The sequence below is a fragment of the Camponotus vicinus genome, unplaced genomic scaffold (assembly GCF_025532165.1).
Source record: "Camponotus vicinus isolate PSW18456_S1 unplaced genomic scaffold, iyCamVici1.0 SCAF_1, whole genome shotgun sequence".
In the NCBI taxonomy this organism is placed as follows: Eukaryota; Metazoa; Arthropoda; class Insecta; order Hymenoptera; family Formicidae; genus Camponotus; species Camponotus vicinus.
Genome location: NW_028141945.1, coordinates 33,713,693 through 33,734,524, shown reverse-complemented (window position 1 = coordinate 33,734,524; position 20,832 = coordinate 33,713,693). Strand labels below are relative to the sequence as shown.

Below are 20,832 nucleotides of genomic sequence, written 5' to 3'. Positions count from 1 at the left end.
ATATATCACGTCTTTTTATTATTTCAAGTATTTGATTCTACGAGTCCTTAAAGCATGTTTTTAATCTAAAAATGACAGAACAATTTTTAAACGTAAGAATATATTTGAATCAAAATATTAACAAAATAATTATCATCCAAAAGATATGTGAATGAAGCGATATATTATAATTACCGTTGCGTTTTCAATCATAAATGAATAAACTTTAAAATAGTTTTACATACTCTTACGATTCGTTAATCACTAATTATAATAATCATAGAAAATGATCGGAATTCTCGAAGGATAATCCAATGATATACAGAGACTGACAGAGACTGCTGTGACCTTCGAGTCTTGCCGTGCAAATGACGACACACGTATCAACAATATCAAAAATACAGCTATAAACGCAAGTCATACACAGTATAATAATTAATTTGTTGCCGCTTTATATTTAATATTTTGTTATAGAAAAATATTCACACACACTGAATATCCTCTATTTCATATTTCAAATTTTAATTTTGATAAATGGACATGTATTATTTATCATTGGGTATAAAGTTTAACGTTTTACATGAAAAACGAAATGTATTATATTTCTACCAAGAGAAACTATTTATGTAAATTAATTTATTATATTTTTTCGGTAAGAGTCTAATTTCTATTTTCCGAGAGAAATGAAATTATGTGACGTTTATGAATCAAGAGAATTTTTCTTTTGATTTGAATAAATTAGTATAATGAAATTCAGCTACGTTATGAATTATAATTACTTTTATTTTCTTGTTTTATTAAGGTCGGAATTTCTTTTATACATAATAGTAAAATTTTAAAAGTGAGAAATGATAATTAATTATACATTATACATATTATACGTGTAACAAATTTTACATATTTTTATCTTACGAGTATGAAACACAAGAATAAATTTTATTTGTCAAATTTTGATTTAATAAATCTGATATTTATTATTTTTATTTGGAGTAATGAATCAATTATCCAATTTTTCTTTTTTAAGGTTTTAATAGTCTTTTTAAAATTAATAATTAATAATTTGCGTGTGTAAAAAATTTACTATTAGTAAGAAATAAATCAAAACATCAGCTTTCTTTATATCTGTATACAGATTTTATTTATAGATTTTATTCACTTTTTTTATATACAGTATTAATGAGGCTTTCTCTATCGCCTATTTCACGAATATGATATCATCTCCAATCTTTTCCAATAATGTAATTATATAATTATATACAATTTTCATAACGCAAAGCTGTTATGAAAATTATAAAGTTCGTATAAAAAATTCGCAATACTATTACATTCTTGTAATACATATTCACAATTCAAACATTCGACTTATTATGGCTTCTTTTTAATTTTAAAAAAGTAGAGCATATAAATTGATTATTAAAATTGTCAAACTGCTAGATGCGCAATACATTTTACAAAATTAGGTAAATATCGCCAAATTAGGGAATTACAATTTCTCAAGGACAAATTGTTATAATTTTCGAACGGAGTAAATCCATCGCGAACTCGTGCGATTAAAATCATTAATAAAATTTGCACGAGCGAGCAGCCATATGAGTGATCAATTTGTTCCAATGTCCACTCGCCGTGTTAAACTTACTTGCGATATTGATTCTACAAGTTGCAATATTGCAATGGCTCAAAGTTCGAGGCACATGTGTCGATCGTACCGCCAGCGCAATTAAACGAAGATAATGAAACACCGAAAGAACTCCGGTTTTACGTAAAATCCGCAGTGGAAAAGGCTGCATGACATGGATTTCTTTCATTTTGCGATTATTGTCCTGGAAAGCTACGGGCCAAGGCAGTGACGTTAACCTTCTTCGAAAGATTAGTATAGAGAACTCGCGAGTTAAGCATGTTCGCGTGGAAAGAATGTTTTGCCGCGGGCAAATAATATGCAAAATTAATCATCGGTCACGAAAGCAGGTTGATTTAAATCTGGTGCGGCGCGCTTCGTAATCAGGTTAAGCGAGTATGAACGATTTTCCTCACCTCCGCAGAAACGATCCTACTCAGTCTTTCCCTCCTCCCCTCCGCTCTCTTCTCTCGCGCCGCATAATCATGGCATAAGTCAAAATGGGAAAATAATGTCGCCCCCTAAGCCCCGATTAAAGGTTCTCTTCGTAATTACTGTAAAAACAATATATTATAGGAGACCTCCTTGCGACCATTGTAGATCAACACGATAATCTTTCGCAATCGTCTGGTTTCTTGCTCTTTCTCAACATTAAAAAAAAAATATTTTAAGGTTCATGTGACAGATAGAATATGATATACGACATTATACATATCAGAATAAAAAATATCAAATATCTTGAAATATTTAATTTTTTATGAGCTTGTCATAATACTTATATGCAGTATGACAAAAAGAATTGATCATATAGAGAAAACACACATGGTTTTATTTCCTGAAAAATGGATGCTTCTCTTGCCATCTTGCCTCTTGAGAGATTCAGCCTTCATTAATGCTGCATGTGTATCATGTAAAGTCAAAAAATGCTAAAAAATTAGTTACTGCATCTTAATATTTCTTGAGCATATATACGAAAAACTTGTTTACAATTTAAATAAAACACTCTGTATAAATGTATCAATCAATTTGATCTAGATTCGTAGTCTTCACATTCTGGGCTTTCGAAACGGTTTGAAATTTTTATTATATGTTAAATAATTTATAAAATACAATGGTAAAAAGTAATAGATAAAAATAATATTTCACTCAAATGCAGTGAAACAAGGTTGCAAATTTTAATTAAAATAATAATTTATATTAAATACATGAAAAGCATTAATTATAAGAGCAAACATGAAAATGTATTATTATCTGTTATATATTATCGTTCATACAAAAGAAAATATTTTGTTAGTTAGTATTTATTTTCATTATTTTAATCTCGCATAATGTAGACGTTGTTTTATAGATAGAATGTTTCACTGCGCAAAATATTATTCATATCTGGAAAAAAATTTTTCATTCCTGCGGAAACGGGAGAGGATCCCGAAGCACCTTTTCCTTTGTTCGTTCTACAAGACGTTACTGTTTCTCACACACGTAAATATGTACAACAAACATGTACCACCTACAGCACACATTTTCGCACGACATGCCTTCAAGCACGAGCGCACACAACTTCGTTCCTCTTTCCCTCTTCGTTTTCTACGTGCGAGCATTAATGCCAAGGGTAGGGGGTACGGCGATTTGTAGTCGTGCCGGAGTTATGGCCAATAAACTACGCACGCGAATATAACAGCTCGAGTGTGTGGCAAGAGTGAGAGAGGAAATAATGAAAGGGAGAAAGGGGGAAAAGTGGCCGCGCGTTAGAAAGGAGTTGAAAGGGAACGAGGGGGAGTGAAAAACCGAGCGGGTCGTGCCACTCGCTGCAAATGAATATTTAATCAATCTTCTCGCGTGGATGTACCTAATTTCGAGGCGTCGCGAGGGCACGCGCGCGCTTAAGAGCCCTGCTAAATCTCGAGGAAGTTCGTACCAGCGCGTCAACCCCTTCCTTCTTCGTAAGACGAACATTTCTTGCGGCTCGGCACCGCTGACGCTGTCATCGGCCTCGAGTTACAGCGTGAGCTTTCTTGCATACTTCCGGTCGTTGGCTTTCTTTTCATGTCAAGCGGAAGGCAATCACGAATACGAGGAAAAAGGAAGTGGTGACAACAGGGATTACGAGGTGCGTGGCTAATTCCTTGGCCTTCCAGCTACTTGCGTAACTTACATGTACATATGTACATGTGCGGCACAATCGAATCGCGAAATCATGATTAAGGAAATTATATGCCTGTACTCACAAGAGATTTTGTATATAATTTTTCCATCGTATATAATCTATTAATCTAATTATAATATATTTTATTTCTTTTTTCAACGAAATAAATTTTTTGCAATGAGACAGACATACGTTCTTGTATGTTTTGCAAATATAAGATATTTTAGCGTGAAAGTATTGGTATCGCACAAGTACTTTTGAACTATTTTTGACATAATACAGTATTATTAAATGAAAGAATAACAATGCGAAATTTCTACAACGAAGCATTACTGCTAAGCTAATTAGTGTTGTTGCGACGAGTTTGGCGAGTTGCCGCTAGACACGACATTTCAGTGGATTACAGGGTATGCAAAGCAATAACATTGGACTTTATAAACTCTGGGAATTCTAATTTATAGATTTTTCCCCCTTGAATGGTTATCTTATATAAATCTATTTCTCTTTTTTTAAATAATATTATATTTTATAATATATGTATAATATCACGTTTTTTTATAATATTTTAATAGCTATTATTATTTTCCAAATTCAATATTTGTGCCATGCCATTTACCATCGTGTGTAAAATTGTATTCAAAATAATATAAATTTTCCAATGGGAAATCTCTCTCTCTCTGGTCTCTTTATTACGCACTCATCCAGAATAATATTAAAAATTTAATTGACACTTAATTATATATATATAGGAAAATCAGCATTTAATTTCAATGCAATGGGTGAATTAATTGATATCAATGGTTCGAATTTCCTGTCTATTCTATCGGCACATGCATGAATAACCGCGCAAAAATAATTTGGTGATTGCACATTAGACACATATAAATAACACGACGTGAAAATCTCATTAAAGTGTACCATTCAACATTCGATTGTCGTGCAATTTCATTCAGCATCATTACCCCCTGTGCTCTCATATTGCGCGCGTCGGAAAAATTCAACCATTTCTCTCTCGGAGATGTCTTCAAGAAGTTTCATGACGGTAATTTATCGCATACACGCGTTGCGTTTTACTTTTGTACTTTTTTTGTCTCTTTCTTTTTCTCTTTATTTATCTACCTATCTCTTTTTGCTCTGCTATAAGTGGAAATAACGAAGAGTTGTGAGGAATAAAAGTAAAATGCCGTTAAACGCGAAAGTACCGACAATCTGCGAAACGTGATATACGTTTATAACGACTGGAAAAATTGTCACGCGGCCGCATTTGCCAACAATTAAGTTAGCGTCTTTGTGCTCGCCCAGTTAGTCACTTTTCCTCTCCTCTCGTCTCCTCATACCATCGAATTATTCTTAATATCCGTGCTTTCAGCTCAATCCTTTTTGTCGTGGTATTTTCCGCGCATCAAATTCCTCACTTTCACGACAACGTTTTAGTACGACGAGCTCGGTCGTATTCTTCTCCGGATCATTACGTCGCCATCTTAGAGCGCACAACGGTATAGTGAAGTCAGAAGATAATGACGCAAAACTGTAAAATAACAATCAGAAATCATGAATATTAGATCGTTGAATGAAATGATATCAGAGATTTTTAACTCTCGAATTTCGAAGAATTATTGTTATATAATTTTCGAAAACAATAATCTCTGAATAAATGATTATTATTATAATTAAAGCAAAAAGACAAACACACAAAACCATCTCATTATTACTATTGCGAGACTTTGTTTATCGTGCAAGCAGAAAATAAAGTATGACAATAAGAATTTGTATACTTTTTGGGACTCTACTAAAATGTTAAAAAATCAATTATTTTAATGATTTGTGATTTTAAAATGAACCCGATGAAGATAGATTGTAATATTAAATAGAAAATAGATTATATAGTATATATCCAGTGAAAATAGATTATAACGTTAATTTGATAATATCGGGTTTGATCAGATATGATCAAATTATCAGAGCGAAATCAGAGATATTATAAAAGCGTGTCACATATTAATTTAGCTTTCGATATTTGGATTTTCTCGAAACAAATTATAAAATTATGAAATTATGATCCTCATAGAGATTACTAATAATATAATAATAATTAAATTTCAGTCGCATCTTAATTTTTCTAAACCGTTTATCTGTAATTAATTAATATAAAATATGCAGTAATCTAATATAGTATTAATTAAAATTCGACAGTATGTTTACTTTTTTAATATCATATGCACGAATGCAATTACATTTCGTCGTGCATTTAATTTTCAGTTATTCCATACGACGAGCTCATATTTGCATGTTGGATTTTTCATTTTTTGCCTTTTGGAGATATAAATAAATTCTCATTTGTCTTGTGTGCGCGCATGAATTTATACAATAAATGAGAGAAACAAATATATGTTATAAGTGTAATTTCTTTGTCTAAAATAATATTGTATTAAATATAAAAATATATCATCTATATAATATTTGAATTGTATTTTTGCATATTCGTCATAATTCAATTTACAAATTTTCATTGCTCTCGACGAGCGACGCAACTTTTAATTTTTTCAAATATTTGAATCAACATCGTTTAAATGATCTCGCGTGTCTCAATATAGAGAAAAAGTTGTCTTACTGAAGCATCATTAACGAGTTCCGGCTCTTGCGCATCTTGTACTCCGACAGGAGAGACGGAGTTGATGACGAAAAAAAAAGTAAAATAAAATAATAGTTTTCTCTTAATGGTGCTTAAGTAAAATGCCGGGTGGACATTCCGTTAACAGAAAGGCGAGTCGCGAATATATTGTCGAAACGAATTGTCCTGAATCTTTTCCCTTTTTCGTATTTCTCTCTTCCGAATACATTCAAAAATATTTTTTCACAAAAATCAAATTCTGTTGCTTAGCAAGCATATAAATATCGATTATGTATTGTCCGATATTCGTCGTTTAATTTCAATTTATAAATTATGAATGAAAATCAATTGAAAACTATTATTAAAAAATAGGCAATATTTTATAAAAATTTTTTTCTAATAAAAAGTAAATGCGAGTAAATAAATGAATTAGAAAAAGTTAAAAAGCTTTCACAAATTAGTGTGTCAAATTATTTCCATTGGAAGTTTACTTGTTTAAAGATTCAATTGTATTTTTGCATCTGCTTTTCGATATATACTTAAAAAAATGCCATTTCATGTAAAAGTACAATAGTAACAAAAGTATAATAGTAAGATAGTAACAAGAATTTTAATAATTAATTAACAATGACACAATTCTACGTAATGTTTAGAAAAATATAATTTTTCAAACGGAGACATAGCTTTTTAAACTTATATACTACAATATATTCGAATATATATATAATAAGTTAATATGTAATGCACGTATTTTGCATTGGATTTTACACGTATAGCACATTATTTTAAAACGAGATAGCGTCATTAAAATAACATTCTCGTATATTCCACATATTCACCAAAAATTTCTCGACTGTCCTGCATTCGAAATGCATCACGGCGCTAAAAGGCAAAATCTTGGCCTGCCTAATGGGAGATCTGAAAGCGAACTTGAGGCAGGTCGTCGAATCACCTTCTGAGGCGGAAGCTTGATATCGCATAATTATTGCGCAGTTCTCGCTAACGAAACCACGGCTGGTTCCTTTGAAGACTGAAGTAATCAAAGTCTTGAGCACGGCTTACCTAATAACTCCGGAGTGAAAAGACACGAAGTCCGCGATGCTTCATTAAGCGGCGGTACATTCGGAGCTTAATTAGCGTGTCGTTTCACATCAGCAAGCGACAACGACATGCGTAGCTTTGAAACAAGGCAACACAAGTTTAAGAGGAAAAGAGAGAGAGACAAAGAGAGAGGGAGAGAAAGATATTGTAAAATTAATAAAGTAAATTTTTCTCAGGGATTGAATATGTTGTAAAGCAATTTTCGGCGACTGAAAATTTCTACACACATCTACTAAAAAATAAAAATATATAAAGGTTCATAAAATATTCGTAATTTTTGAATTGGCGAGAAGATTGACCTTTGCAAATAAAATTAAAGTCTCATCGTCGATTGTTAAAGAACGATTGTTAAAGATTCCTGATAACATCACCTTATCAGATGAGTTTCCCGTGCTTCAGAATCGGTGCTATCGGTGGAGAGAAATCCGGAAAAAAAAGATCGGTGGATAGGATGTTGGCAGCAAGATAGAGTAAAATTTTATCGACGAGGTACGCGCAGGGTCGAAGGGTAGAGACGTGGCCACTCGTGTGTGGTCTGCGATGCGGCTGGCAAACGGAAGGGGAGGCTTACGCGATTGAAAGCTCGCCGTGAAACGACTGGGAAAGTCTTGATATTATGCATTATGTATGGGCCTATGTAACGGCACCTGCAGCCCGACACGCGAGCCTGCTCGCTCCGTCGTCGTTCGTCGTGTACGCGGCCCGATCGGCAATTTCACAACACGAACGTGAACTTGCGACCCCGACTCGAGACCCCCGGTCGCAAGGCTGATCCTCGCGAAAGCTCCCCATAGTGGAAACTTCGACCTCTATATTTTACGCGCTCGACGCGTCCGCCGACGTAGTCGATATTTCCCTGTGGTATGTCGTCGCGTAACTTTTCTTATTGTTATTCGTCACACACGTATAAACGCATACGTACATACGCACGCGCGTGTGAATTATATCTGGGGAATATCCGGTATCTCATTATGCGATGAGAGAAAAGTCAATTTTCCACGAAAATCACGTTAAAACTGGAATTTCAAAAGGGATGAAGTATTCAATTTAAATGAATAATGTCATTTTTTATATTCTACAAAATATAAATCGTCGGATGTTCACGGAAGATGTAATTTCTTCTACTTTCCAATTATAATTCGACGTTTATTCGAAATAATACGTGTATTGATTTTCCCCAATATAATGTATACCGTAAAAATAAATTTGTAAATGCATTTCTCGATTGAATTTGAATTTATCTCCAGTCGAACGGCAAATAAAAATACTGTTACCGAAACGGTGAATTATAGTTTATGGCGTGAGGACGGCAATTTTTTAACACCCCCGTGAAATTGTAAATATTCATTTATGAAAGCAGAGGGGAGTGAAAAGTTGTATGGGTACGACCGAGAATAATAACAGAGAAAGAGAGAACACGAGTGCCGTATGTTATCGCTCGAACCGATGTATCGCAGATCCGTGACATCGTTAGGTAATGTGGATTATTTACCGGTTGCCAGCGAAGGGTTGGGAAATATAGCCGAAAGGCCAGGGGTCAAACAACTAATAGATAATTTATCCATAAAGTTCTGACGCGCTTAATACGTGAGCAACGGATGCTACACGCATGTGTGCCACCGTAATCGAACCGCTCGCTCAGATCAGAAAATTGGCCAGCTTAAAACGGCGAAAATACAATTCTCAACTCACAAAATCACGATGATGTGAAATATCAATCTAAAACGATTTGATATATGAGAAATATTCCTAATATTTAAGTTTAATATAGTTAAATATAGGAAGAATATAGCTAATAGGAAGAACATAGTCATAAAAAAGTTAAATTTGATGTAGCTGAAATGCAGAATGTATAAATATATAACATGATATTTAACATCATTATATATAATTGAAGAATATCTTTCAATTGGGATAGTTATTTATAAAACTAAATATATAGCTTAAAGGACGGTCGGGATTGCTGTACCAAGATTAAGGCGCTAATTATAGTTACCGAGAGTGTCGCTATTCTGAGCAGATCAAATTAAAATCCTAGATAGAAAGAGGTTACTAGTAAAATTTGACTGGTCGATAGAGATTCGCTTTAATAAAGATCCTTCAATTTAGAAAGTTAGGAGAGAAACAGGAGAGACGTATTTTAAGACTCGCCGTACACTCAGCGAAGTCATTTATAAAGATAGCTCTCCGTGTGTACTCTTTTTCTGAAACGGTTTTTCCTCCGGAAGAGAAAGAAAGTGAGAGAGAAGGAGGGGGAACAGAGTGTAAAGTCCGCTATTATGCAAGCAACGTGATTCTTTTTTCTTTGTCGTTTTCGAGCCGCGAATAGTTAATCCGCCTTTACCGCTTGTTTTCATGCAAAATCATCCTTTTATACCCCGCCACGCTTGTTTAGCTGCAATTTCCTGCCCTCCTGCGGCCGCTACCCCCTGTTCTCCATCATACCTTTTCTATTCTGCTTCGGTATACTTTAATAATGTAGATGTGCTCTCTTTCTCTCGCTCTCTTTCTGTTTATCTTACGATCTCGCAAAATCTGTTCGTCAATTTCACAGCAACCACGCGTAAATCAACATTCATTAACATCTGTCTGCTGATCGCTCTTGGCATATTTTTTCCCCAATCGCTTCTACGAAATTTTTGAAATCGCTTCTTTTTACTAGTCTTTCGCATCTCATAGGTATTTGATAAAGAGAGAGGGAGGTGAGGTAAAGGAGAAGATGATCCTCATTTCTCTAAAGTAACCCGGGGATGCGGGCAAGCAAGTTAATTACCATCCAGATTGACTCGAGACAACTGTAATTAAGATGAACCTTGGGCTTTGAGGTCTTAGGAATCTAAGAGAGAGAGAGAGAGAGAGAGAGAGAGAGAGAGAGAGAAGGTGAGAGAAGAAGGGAAGGGGAGAAAACAACGTTTAGATAGACAAATAAGGATGAGGATAAGAGAGAAGAGGCGTGTTGCTAATAGGAGACAGTGGGGGAAGAGAGAGATGAGCAATCGCAAAGAGACAGACTAAACAGACATTACAGAGAGATCGATGACTTATTTACATGTAATGGCTCGAATCGAATTCGATGAACTAGTCATCGAGAAATTAATTTGAATAATTTCGATTTCTCTCTTTCGTGACATTAGTAATGGCATTCGATCTATCGCGTAGAATTAATCGATGAAGCGATTAAGGATTCTATTTAGGACCTCTTCATTATTCTAATCGTTCTATTTTCACATCCGATTGGTGACGTAATATGTAATTACGTATAATTATATATGAATTCTTGATAAAAAAATGTATAATTTGCAAATTAAAATATTTTTATGATACGTAAAAAACTTGTAATTATTGTAATGAAGAAATTATAATCACGAATAAAAATGTTATTAAATTAATATCTCTCGTTTTTAAAAGATTTACAATTATTTTCTCATTCTCTCATTCTTTTTCGCTCATCTTTTTCTCAAATCGAGTGTTAAATGCATGTGGTTGTTACTGTCAATGAAGTTAAACTTTTACGCTTTTTAATACGAACACGAAGCACTCTCCCGTGCAATCCGATTAAAGTTTTTTGTGCGCACGACTTGCCTCTCCATTGCTTGCCACTTCCATAAAACAGAGATGGACAGATTACAGAAGCTGCTATTTCTATCGATTCAATCGTAAAATTTTATTCCATCCATATTGGAGAGGAAGAGATGCTAATTATTTTTCGACAACTTTTAACTCTTTGAGGTAAGAAATCAATAATTATTAAACAAGATTAACATATAAAAATTAAAAATATTTATATATTAGCGTAGTATATTGATATTTCGCATCCCTATAATATTTGCGTAGGATAATGCAAATTTGAAATTAATTTGAATAGGCACCGCATTATTGCCACGTGCTGCATAAATTATGTCACGCCATTAACCGCGTAATTTTCACCAAGTACGATATTGTAAACCGGTTTTATCGCGATATAATCACCGATGGGATGGGTAAATAAATCGAGGCTATTCAAATCGATCTACGTAATTGCGTCGTTCGCACGCAATTATTCCCCGCCGCGAATCGGAGAAACGCCGTCAAACAGGAGCGCCCGTATCTCGTATTCTCATTTGCATAAAATGTGCACCTTCAGAAATTCTCAATAAACCTATAGGAATCGAACTATAAGAACATACCTTGTAATGGATGCACTCATATTCCAAGTATATATCGCACATACAACCATGACTTTGATCGCTAATCAATATCCGCAAACAGTAATATTTCACGCAATATCGAAAATCTTATAGGTTGAAAAGAACTCTGTGTTGTTATAAACGCATTTTGTAGTTTTATCGCAGCGATTTTCAAAATACATCAAAGTTACATTTATAACTTTTTCTCAACGAATCTTGAATTGATAAGAAGAAAATGTGAATTTGAAAGATCCACCAATAATTAAATTATTTATTCAATGTTCTGTATGTTGTTCGTAAGAAGTTATTAACATAAAAAGGTATTAATATAAACATAATTATATATATAATTAAATAATTTAATGCTATTTGAAATCAAAATTTATCAGGTGAAATATTAGTTAATCTCTCTCTCTCTCTCTCTTTCTCTCTTTATTTATATTCTATTATTTTATATTCAATTTAGCATTTGGTCCATAATCAGTCATACATCGTTCATAACATCAATTTTGGAATAATCCATGAACCGTAATCACATTACACGCAACAGTACTCAAATATATAATATTATTTGAACTGGGGTAATGAGCACGTAAACTCGAGAGAATTGCGCGTAGGAAAATATTCTATAATAATGTCGAAGAAATAAAATGTCAAAGGAAATAAATGCCAGTTTCGCGTTGTGAAACTGTGTGATTTACACCGTGAACCATCGTGGCCGTTAATGAAAGTCCGCGAACGGTAATATTTCACAATATCGAGGTGACCGAATGAGAAACAAACCGAATGCTGAGAATTAATGCAGCGAGTAAGCCGCCAATGACACTGTTGTCGATATGAAACAAGCGGCACTTTTCCACCGATCTTTTTCCGCACGCGGAAACCCCTCGAGGAATCGCGGATATGAAAAGGACGATGGTAAAAAAGCACGGTATACGTAGATACGCGGTCTGGCGGGATTTAAAGTCGGCGGCTGACAAAAAAACATTGTGAGGGTAGCAAAAATAGTCGCGTAGGTAAACGAGATAATTGAAATTCATCGGCGTTTCGCGATAATTCGCAAGGACTCGCGAGATTTACTCTCTGCTCAAAATAGATGCATTGTATACATGTCGTTTATCGTTTAGATTATTTATATTTTTTTAATCGATAAGCTAAAAGCAGTCGCTTTAAACGCGAATTACAATTTCTCTGATTTTATATTAAGTTTAATAATATAATAATGACATTAATTATTACTTCATCGAAGATGTTTAAAATAAGATACGTGACATACTGAATTTTTAAGTCAATCTTCAATTTTGTACTGTATAAAAAAGGAACTGCATATTTTATCTAAAATTATAAAGATAAGTTTTGTTTTGCTTAAGTTAAATATTTTGATTATGGATTAATACATCGCGTGTTTAAAAAAAATGTAGATATAAATTAGATTAATACAAATTTATCAGTGCAAGTATGTTCACGAGCATTATTTTATGCGAGGTTTTATGAATTGAGATTCAAGGGTTATAATTAATGATTATATTTTTAAGCTCATTGTTTGAACAAATATCTCTAAACGATTATTTGGTGATTACATATGAAAATTGATTCCTGCTGGATGCGAGAAATATTTCAGTTTTATTTTGCTATCACTTTTTAGCTGGACAATAAAAATCGTATTTCGAAAAATCAACGTTTGAGATTAACTTTAAATTAGCTTGTTAAAACTAAAAATAAAAAGTGCTAAAAGTATTACTCGGTTAATTTAGTAGTAATTAAGAGACGTTGATGAAGTCAGTTTTCAGGGATGCAAAAAGACACGATGACGAGGACGTTATCTCAGATGAAATTTCGATCGTTTAAATGTTCAAAAATAATTTCCACGTGGACAGTTATAAAAAGCAAAAAAATTATATCCATTTTAATTACATCGTGATTACGTAATTTCAGTTCTTCTACGCTAAAGCACAATGCATTGTTGCTACTTTAGATATGAATTTAATCTTCTCTGACAGTCGACGAAAGGGAGTCGTTATTCCGTAGGCGTGAAAATTTCATGATATGAGCGTAAAATATTTCTATAGGATTTGATGATGCCATTACTGAATATTGCGGTTGCATTTCGCTCGATTACGGCATGCCGCGTAAATTTCCTCATCATTAGCATCATGTATATTAATTGAAGCTCGTAATTCATCAACCCGCAACAAATGTTCATTATCGCTCATAATTCATTCGCGTCTTCACATCCTGTGTACTATCAAGGCCAGCTTTTGTTCGCGAGCGCGTCACGATTGAAAAATACCATAAAAATGCAACGCGCCAAATGACTCCCAGTCCGAGGTCAAACACGTGTGCAAGGTAAGGTCAGGGTAACATACTCGATTTTTATGGAGATAAACTCGCGCGGCCATAGGATCCCCGTGTCGTCCGACCAATTAATTTGCTCGTGACGTGAAATTTTATCCGAGACATTTGCCGAGATCCGCGAGCGTTACTCGCGCAAGACGAGATTGTGCGCGTATTAGCCGAGATAAATTAATTTGTAACCATGAGCTTGATTAGAAGAGGGAACCAGAGCCGCGTACGAGCGAGAATTGGCGAGATGCGACCAATAGTATGTGACGGTACGCAATCCGATGATTCTATAATACTCTTCTCTGTCACTCATCCCACCATTTCGCATCTCTTCATCCCTTTCATTAGCAATGGAAAGGCTCGACTGAAACGATGCGGCCAGACAGTCGCGTCCAAAATCTAGGTCATCCATCAATCCCGCCACGATATGACTAACGCGCATTCCCCCTTTCCCTTTCCTCTTCCCTCATCTAGGACACACGTATAAGCATTTTTTTATCTCCTAATAATTAAACACTTTTTTATTCGACATCTAAAATAAATGTCAGTCCGTATGACGAGATCTCGCTTTTCGCCGATAAAAGCCAATATCATATTTTCTTCGTCATGCAATAATTGTCCATTGCCATAGGTAATGCGAGAATCGCTGTCACGCGTTTCACGTGAAACTAATATTACCTGCTGAGATGACTGACAGCTGAGTAACAATTCACGATCGGTAAATATTTCGTATTAGACATCTAATTTGATAAATATCTCTATCAAATGATACAATTCTCGAAGAACATATTTTTCTCGTACATTTTCCCTTACTTATTTTCTTGTTCTAGTTTTATTCGCCAGCAAAAAAAACCTTTCTTTTTCAGTAAAAGATATTTTTGTTCGTTGAATTTCATCTGGAAACAATTATCCCGCAAATGCACCGACTTATTATTCTTTTATGCATCGCGAAATTAATATTATTAATACCACCTATATTAATTAATTAGAAATTTGCAATTAAACGTACTATACGTATAAATATATTAATAAATTAATATATTTATATTTCAGCGTTTGCGAAAATATAAAGGTAATATAATAAATTAATATATTTATGTATCACTCTTATTAATATACTTTTACTAATGTACTCTTAATATATTAATCTTTTTTATTCTAAAAGTAGTAAAGGTATACGATATAAACAGGCGTATATACTACGTACGACCATTCGCGCGTGCTTTTTTTTTCATCGCCATCTCCACAAACTTTTGTCTCCGAACGGCAGAAAAGCGAGTTATTACAGCTCGGCGCGGCGAGATATAGGGGTGGCCGCTTTAACAGAAAATTGCGACTAAATCCGGGCAAAAGCCGCGATAGAAAGAGTACGGTGTCCGGGCCGGCGCGGCGTGTTTAACGAGTGCACGCCGTGTAAGAGAGAGGCTCCCTTCACAGAGACCCGGGCTCTACTACGTCACGTAGTCAATAGCCCCTGGGACGCCGGTGGCACGTGACAGCGTCAACGTGTCAACCCCTTTATGCTATATTGCCGGGGCATTATGCTACTGTATTATCGAACCTTCGTATAGCGACAGCCAGCCGCGCTGCGTTTCGATGTAGCGGCTTATAGCTGTGCGCGCATTCTGTATATACGTGTGTGTATGTGTGTTCGCGCGCGCAAAACCACCCCCCGCGTGGTAGTCCGCAGGTCAGGATCGAAACGGAAACGCGTCAGGAGCAGATGTAACAACATGTATCCGCGAGCGACCTGTGTCAAAGGAAGAGTCCGCGCTATCGCGCGACTCTTTTGAGCAATACGATTAAAACGCGTTGCAGGGACTGCATTTTGTCGCCAATTGCCGGGGTTGTCAGTGATTAATGGTGTTTGGAGCGCCATAAAAACCGCGGATCTCGATCCATCCGGTTCATCTTCGAGCGTTTCAACGCTGATCGAATAAAGTGAATTTAGAAATTTAAGTCTGTTTCGATATTTTTCACTCGAATGGTCTTTTGTTCGCGTATTTGTTTGTGTCCCTGAATCAGAGAATATTTCTGTCAATTTATCGAATGAACAATAACGTGTTAAATTAGCGATATTGATATAGATACAATGGTAAATATCGTTTTTCGAAAATTTGAGTTGTTACGCTGTGCATTTTCGATTAGAACTGAAAAATTGGATTGCTGTAATATTAATAAATTACGGATTTACGGATTTACTTTTGCAATGCAAAAAGCATTGTCAGGGAATTCTCGCGTGTATCATGATTGAGATTTTCTAGAATATAATTTCCCAAAATATTTTCTTTTTACAGTAACGAAACGTTTTCTTTAATAATATCGCTCGTTAAATAAATTAATACAACGTAAAATTAATTTAATTACACAGAACGTTTAAATTATTGAAAACTTTTGAAAATTATTTTTAATTTTAATCGTTTGTTAATTCTTGTATTTTTAAATATGTCAATATGACTGCGAAACATTTCGTTTATATAATATAAATATCACATAGTAAAAAGAAACGTACAAATTTTTAATTTTTTACAGTTTGTGTGTGTATGTAAATGTTCGTTTTAAATCTCTCATATAATCTAGCGTAACTATTTGGAAGAAATATGTCGCTTTTGTATATTGTAGTTTACATTTTCTCTGTACAATATTAATAAATTTCTAATTTCGCTTCAAAAAATATTAATTTAATATATCGAAGTAAAACTGTTTCTCAATTTATATTCCCAGCATATATTCAATCGTTTTATTTCAATTTTCATTTATTTAAAATAAAAAAAATAAAATTGTCATTTGGTGTCAAAGATCATCAATATGGGAGTTACTCTTCAAAGAGAGTCGCGCGTGCTGCTAAACGCGGTGAAAATAAAATAGATTTTGTTCTAGAACCGCGAGCGAAATTACAGGGTATCTTATAACCGACCTTAACGGCGAAACTCAGCTTAAGCAAATAGTAGCGGGATTAAAAATTTAAGTGCGCGGAAAAAGAACCGCCGAGCATTTAATCCGGTTAGCTGAGGTGCTGCATTTTTCAATGTGGCAAGACGACGAAAACGATGATGATAAAGCTCGCGACAAAGCGGCTCCAGGGGCGAAATTAGGCCGCGCGTCTGAGCTTTTTTCCTTTATTATTAACGACGCGTTAGCCTATTTCAGCGGGACGTGATTCGTACGTGCGAAATGTCCTAAAATATGTACGGTATCGCGTAATGAAGGTATGTTTAATAAATGGCTATCCTAAATCGCGCGCATGCTCGTTATATCCCGCGTGTATATATGCGGGGGTGCGAGTGTGCACCTGCAACATATTCCGCGCAGCCTGCACGCACGTTCCGGCACGTATGAGCGTCGGCACCAGTCATGTTTGCGAGCACATCTGTCTGGGCGTATATACGTGTAGGTACATACGTGTGTGTTGCCGGGTACACGTGGTCAGTCGGTCACCCGCACGTGCGAATTCTGCAAAAACTGTCGACGACACACGTAGACGGGACGCACGGATTGCGGTAATATCGGAGTCGATTCGCTCAAGCTCGCGTATATTTTAAATACCGCATTCTCCGATACATTATACGTCACCGATACGTCGGATCCGCGAGTTCGCCGCCTGTCCGTCCGAGATGGAGAGAAGCGGTCTTTTAATCCACGCGAGCGATTATCTTTTCATGCCACGTTCTCGCATCGAAAGTTAATGGCGATCGACTTGCTCGTAACGTATGCGCGATACGTTTCGCACGCGGCATGTTTTATTCTTATCCCCCCGAACGCGTCCATTTTTGATGTGCAACGATTCTGCGAAAGCTATAAACCTCGATACGATTTCGGGCCGCACACACGAAAGTTAAATATTCCGCAACTAAAATAATTCTCGCCGATATGTCGCGCGTTTTTTCGCCAATCGTGCCTCGCCTCTCGTTCGACTATTTTCGCGGTATTTGATATCAATTGTTAACGAAACGACTGTTAAACGCGCGCATTCGCTCGTCCTTTGCCCGAACTGATATAACCACTTGGACTTTTAAATAATGGAGCAAGGTTACTTTGAATATTCGATTTTTCTAATATTAATAGATACATATACATGTTTTCTAGTATTCTAATTGAAAGATTTAACCATTTACACACACTTATATATATTCTTTTGAAATTTAAATGATTTTTAATCTAATATTATATATATATATATGGTCGAGTTTTTCTTAAGAGACAATTATCATAATATATATATTCTAAAAAATAAATAATTTCCCATTTACTATTTATAATATTTGTGTGTCTGTATGTTTTATACTTTATACACACACATAATTCTTTTGTAGAATAAACTAAATAATTTTAATTAAGTTGCGTTATATACAACAATAAACGTAATAATATAAATACACAAATGATAGCAATGCCCACATCATCATGTTTCAACCCGTTATGCAATCCTCTCTCATACACACACATTCAATATGCACATATATATACACACAACGAATGTGCGGATAGACTCTCGTCACATCCGAAAACACTTCTCGTTGAAGGGGATCGTTCTCGAAATACACGGTTACAAATCGCATGCGGAGATTATCCGCGATTGCTGTAAATGATCTCGGATTCGAACAGGTAAACGTGCCTCAACTTCCAATCATCTGCCCATGTTATAACACGGCCATGTCAAAATATCTCTTTTATTTTAGAAATAGATACATACATATATATGAGATGAGATATCTTGCAACGTGTGTCTTAAAATTCTAAAACAGCAAAATCTAAATATTGCAGATGCTAAAATTACGTTTTTATTAAGTGAAATATTATGAATCAGAGATGTATCTACGACTGTTCGCTCAATTTTAATAACTAATTTTCGTCAAATCTGTGGAATCGAGCGTTCTTCTGAATTATGCTGATCAATTTCTCGCAACTTGAACTATTTTAAGTTCGACAAAAAAGTCGAGATTCGGGGTTGTCTCGTGGGAAAGGTTGCCGGCGAGTTAGGGATAGTGGTTTAGGGCCGCCGGAAATCTCCGACAGCCCCGCGGCTTTCGAGCATCGGATATGTATGACATCACTCTCCCGATACGTTTTGGATTCGAAGCGTCGATGTATCGGATCAAGAGGTGCATCCGTGCGCGTGCGTGATTGAACTGATCCCTCCGGCCACTTCCCGTCCTCTTCCGAGGATCCATGTACATTTTCCACTATGAATTTTGACTTTGCACTTGGATTTTAGGCATTAGCGTTCGGATATTGAACATGATTCTTTCCGCTTCTCCGGTCTATCTGTGATAATTTTTTTTGTTTCAAGTGTAAGACAAAAATCGCGAATTTTCCACGAAAAAAATCTTTGACGTTGAGGACAATAGATTTGTGTGTCAAAAATGAGCTGTACGCTTGACTGAAAATCTATGTCACATCGAGGAGATTTTGAAGGAGAAGATTTCAAAGTTATAGGAAAACTGTAAAAATCACCGACCAATTTTCTTTTATAACGTACAGCGTAAAATATAGGGGTATATAAAATCGCGTGGTATGGCATTGGTTATTCTTGATTCGAAATATCGATATCGACGTCAACGAAGTTGTAAAGCTCGCATCGAGACTTCTTAAAATATATGATCGCGTTGCATGGCGAATCAGACGATGCATAACTGTATTCGCGCAGTTTCACGCGCGATTTGCCGAGAATAAAAACTCATCATGCAGAGCAGTTGTCTTCATATTTTCCGGACTTTCCGGTGTGACACTCAGCAACGGCAAACACGGTGAATCTGTAGCGAAAGGGTGAGCGTTAATCTTCGTTTCTGAAGGAAGTTTAGTAAGAAGTATTCCAGTTTTTCACGCTGACGTATACGTATACGTATATGACTCCCCAGCGCGAGAACTTATAGTTCAGAAACATAACAGCGAGAAATTATTTTGTCTCGACGGGGCAGAGTCGTTTCCGTCACGTGACATTTTGCGAGTTTATTTCATGACAAATTTTCAAGTTCTCATATAATATAATATCAAATCCATATATCCAAGAGTTCATAACCCATGTAATTCGATAAAATGTTAAATATAATTCATTAATCAATATTCTTTCTTTAAATGTTAATCTCTTATATACATATATTGTATATAAAAAATTCGTAACTATACTATTTTATCTTTTTTTATTACAGCTATTTTAAGGGCCGCAATAAAATCGCGATAAATCATTTTTTATATCACAATATACACGAGCTTCCTTATTGCCTAACCGGCGTATATAATACACATCTATTCCCGTGCAGGATTTTAAGCCGCGCCCACGTCGCGAGATTAAACGTTTTTACGCTCGCCGACTATTTTTCACGTGCGAATAACCTGACAAGCGGTTGCCATATCCAGGGGATCAGCATCGAAACGTTCGCAAGTTCGGTCGCATACAGTTCCGACCGGCAAAGAAGGAAGCGGAGAAAAGGTGAAAGAAGGGGTGCGATGCCAGGGTGCGTGCCAGAGAGACATGAACTCCGACGGGGGAAGGAGGGATGAATAATGGGCCGGTACTTTGACACCGCGAGCTGCGCTACACCTGGCCCGGGTGATGGGGCAAAAGCGCGAAGCTCGAGGAGGGGAAAGGTGCGCGCAGGTACGGTTAAAGAAGAGGAAGGGGAGGAAGAGGATACGATCGTGCAGTGGTCGGCAAGGTCCGTGCAAGGCCGTGAGAGGCCGTCGAGGAAAGAACGGGGAACGAGCCCACCCGTGTGATTTATATTCATAACTTTAATACGAACTAACTTGCAGCCACGTCGCCATAACCCACGTCGCCGCGCGCCGCCACCGCCATCCACGTAATTTATGTATTTCCCCGCGCGCCGGCCATCGAGATCCGTGCAAGTGGATGATGCGCTGTTTTCGAACGCGA

At 35.8% G+C, this 20,832-nt stretch overlaps 1 protein-coding gene and 1 long non-coding RNA gene across 13 annotated transcripts in view; one reads left to right on the top strand and one right to left on the bottom strand.

The window, feature by feature from the left end:
• The window catches only part of Scgdelta (sarcoglycan delta), a 294,591-nt gene that overhangs the window by 180,898 nt on the left and 92,861 nt on the right, over window positions 1–20,832 (top strand). The gene's annotated exons all lie outside the window — the stretch shown is intronic.
• The window catches only part of LOC145962758 (uncharacterized), a 107,572-nt gene continuing 87,793 nt past the window's right edge, over window positions 1,054–20,832 (bottom strand). For 6 of the 10 annotated variants that reach the window (XR_014435949.1, XR_014435941.1, XR_014435958.1 and 3 more), the window contains one exon: window positions 1,054–5,265. This is a non-coding gene — a long non-coding RNA (uncharacterized LOC145962758). The remainder of the gene's footprint in view (window positions 5,266–20,832) is intronic. The other 4 variants (XR_014435947.1, XR_014435944.1, XR_014435945.1 and 1 more) reach the window with 3 other exon arrangements.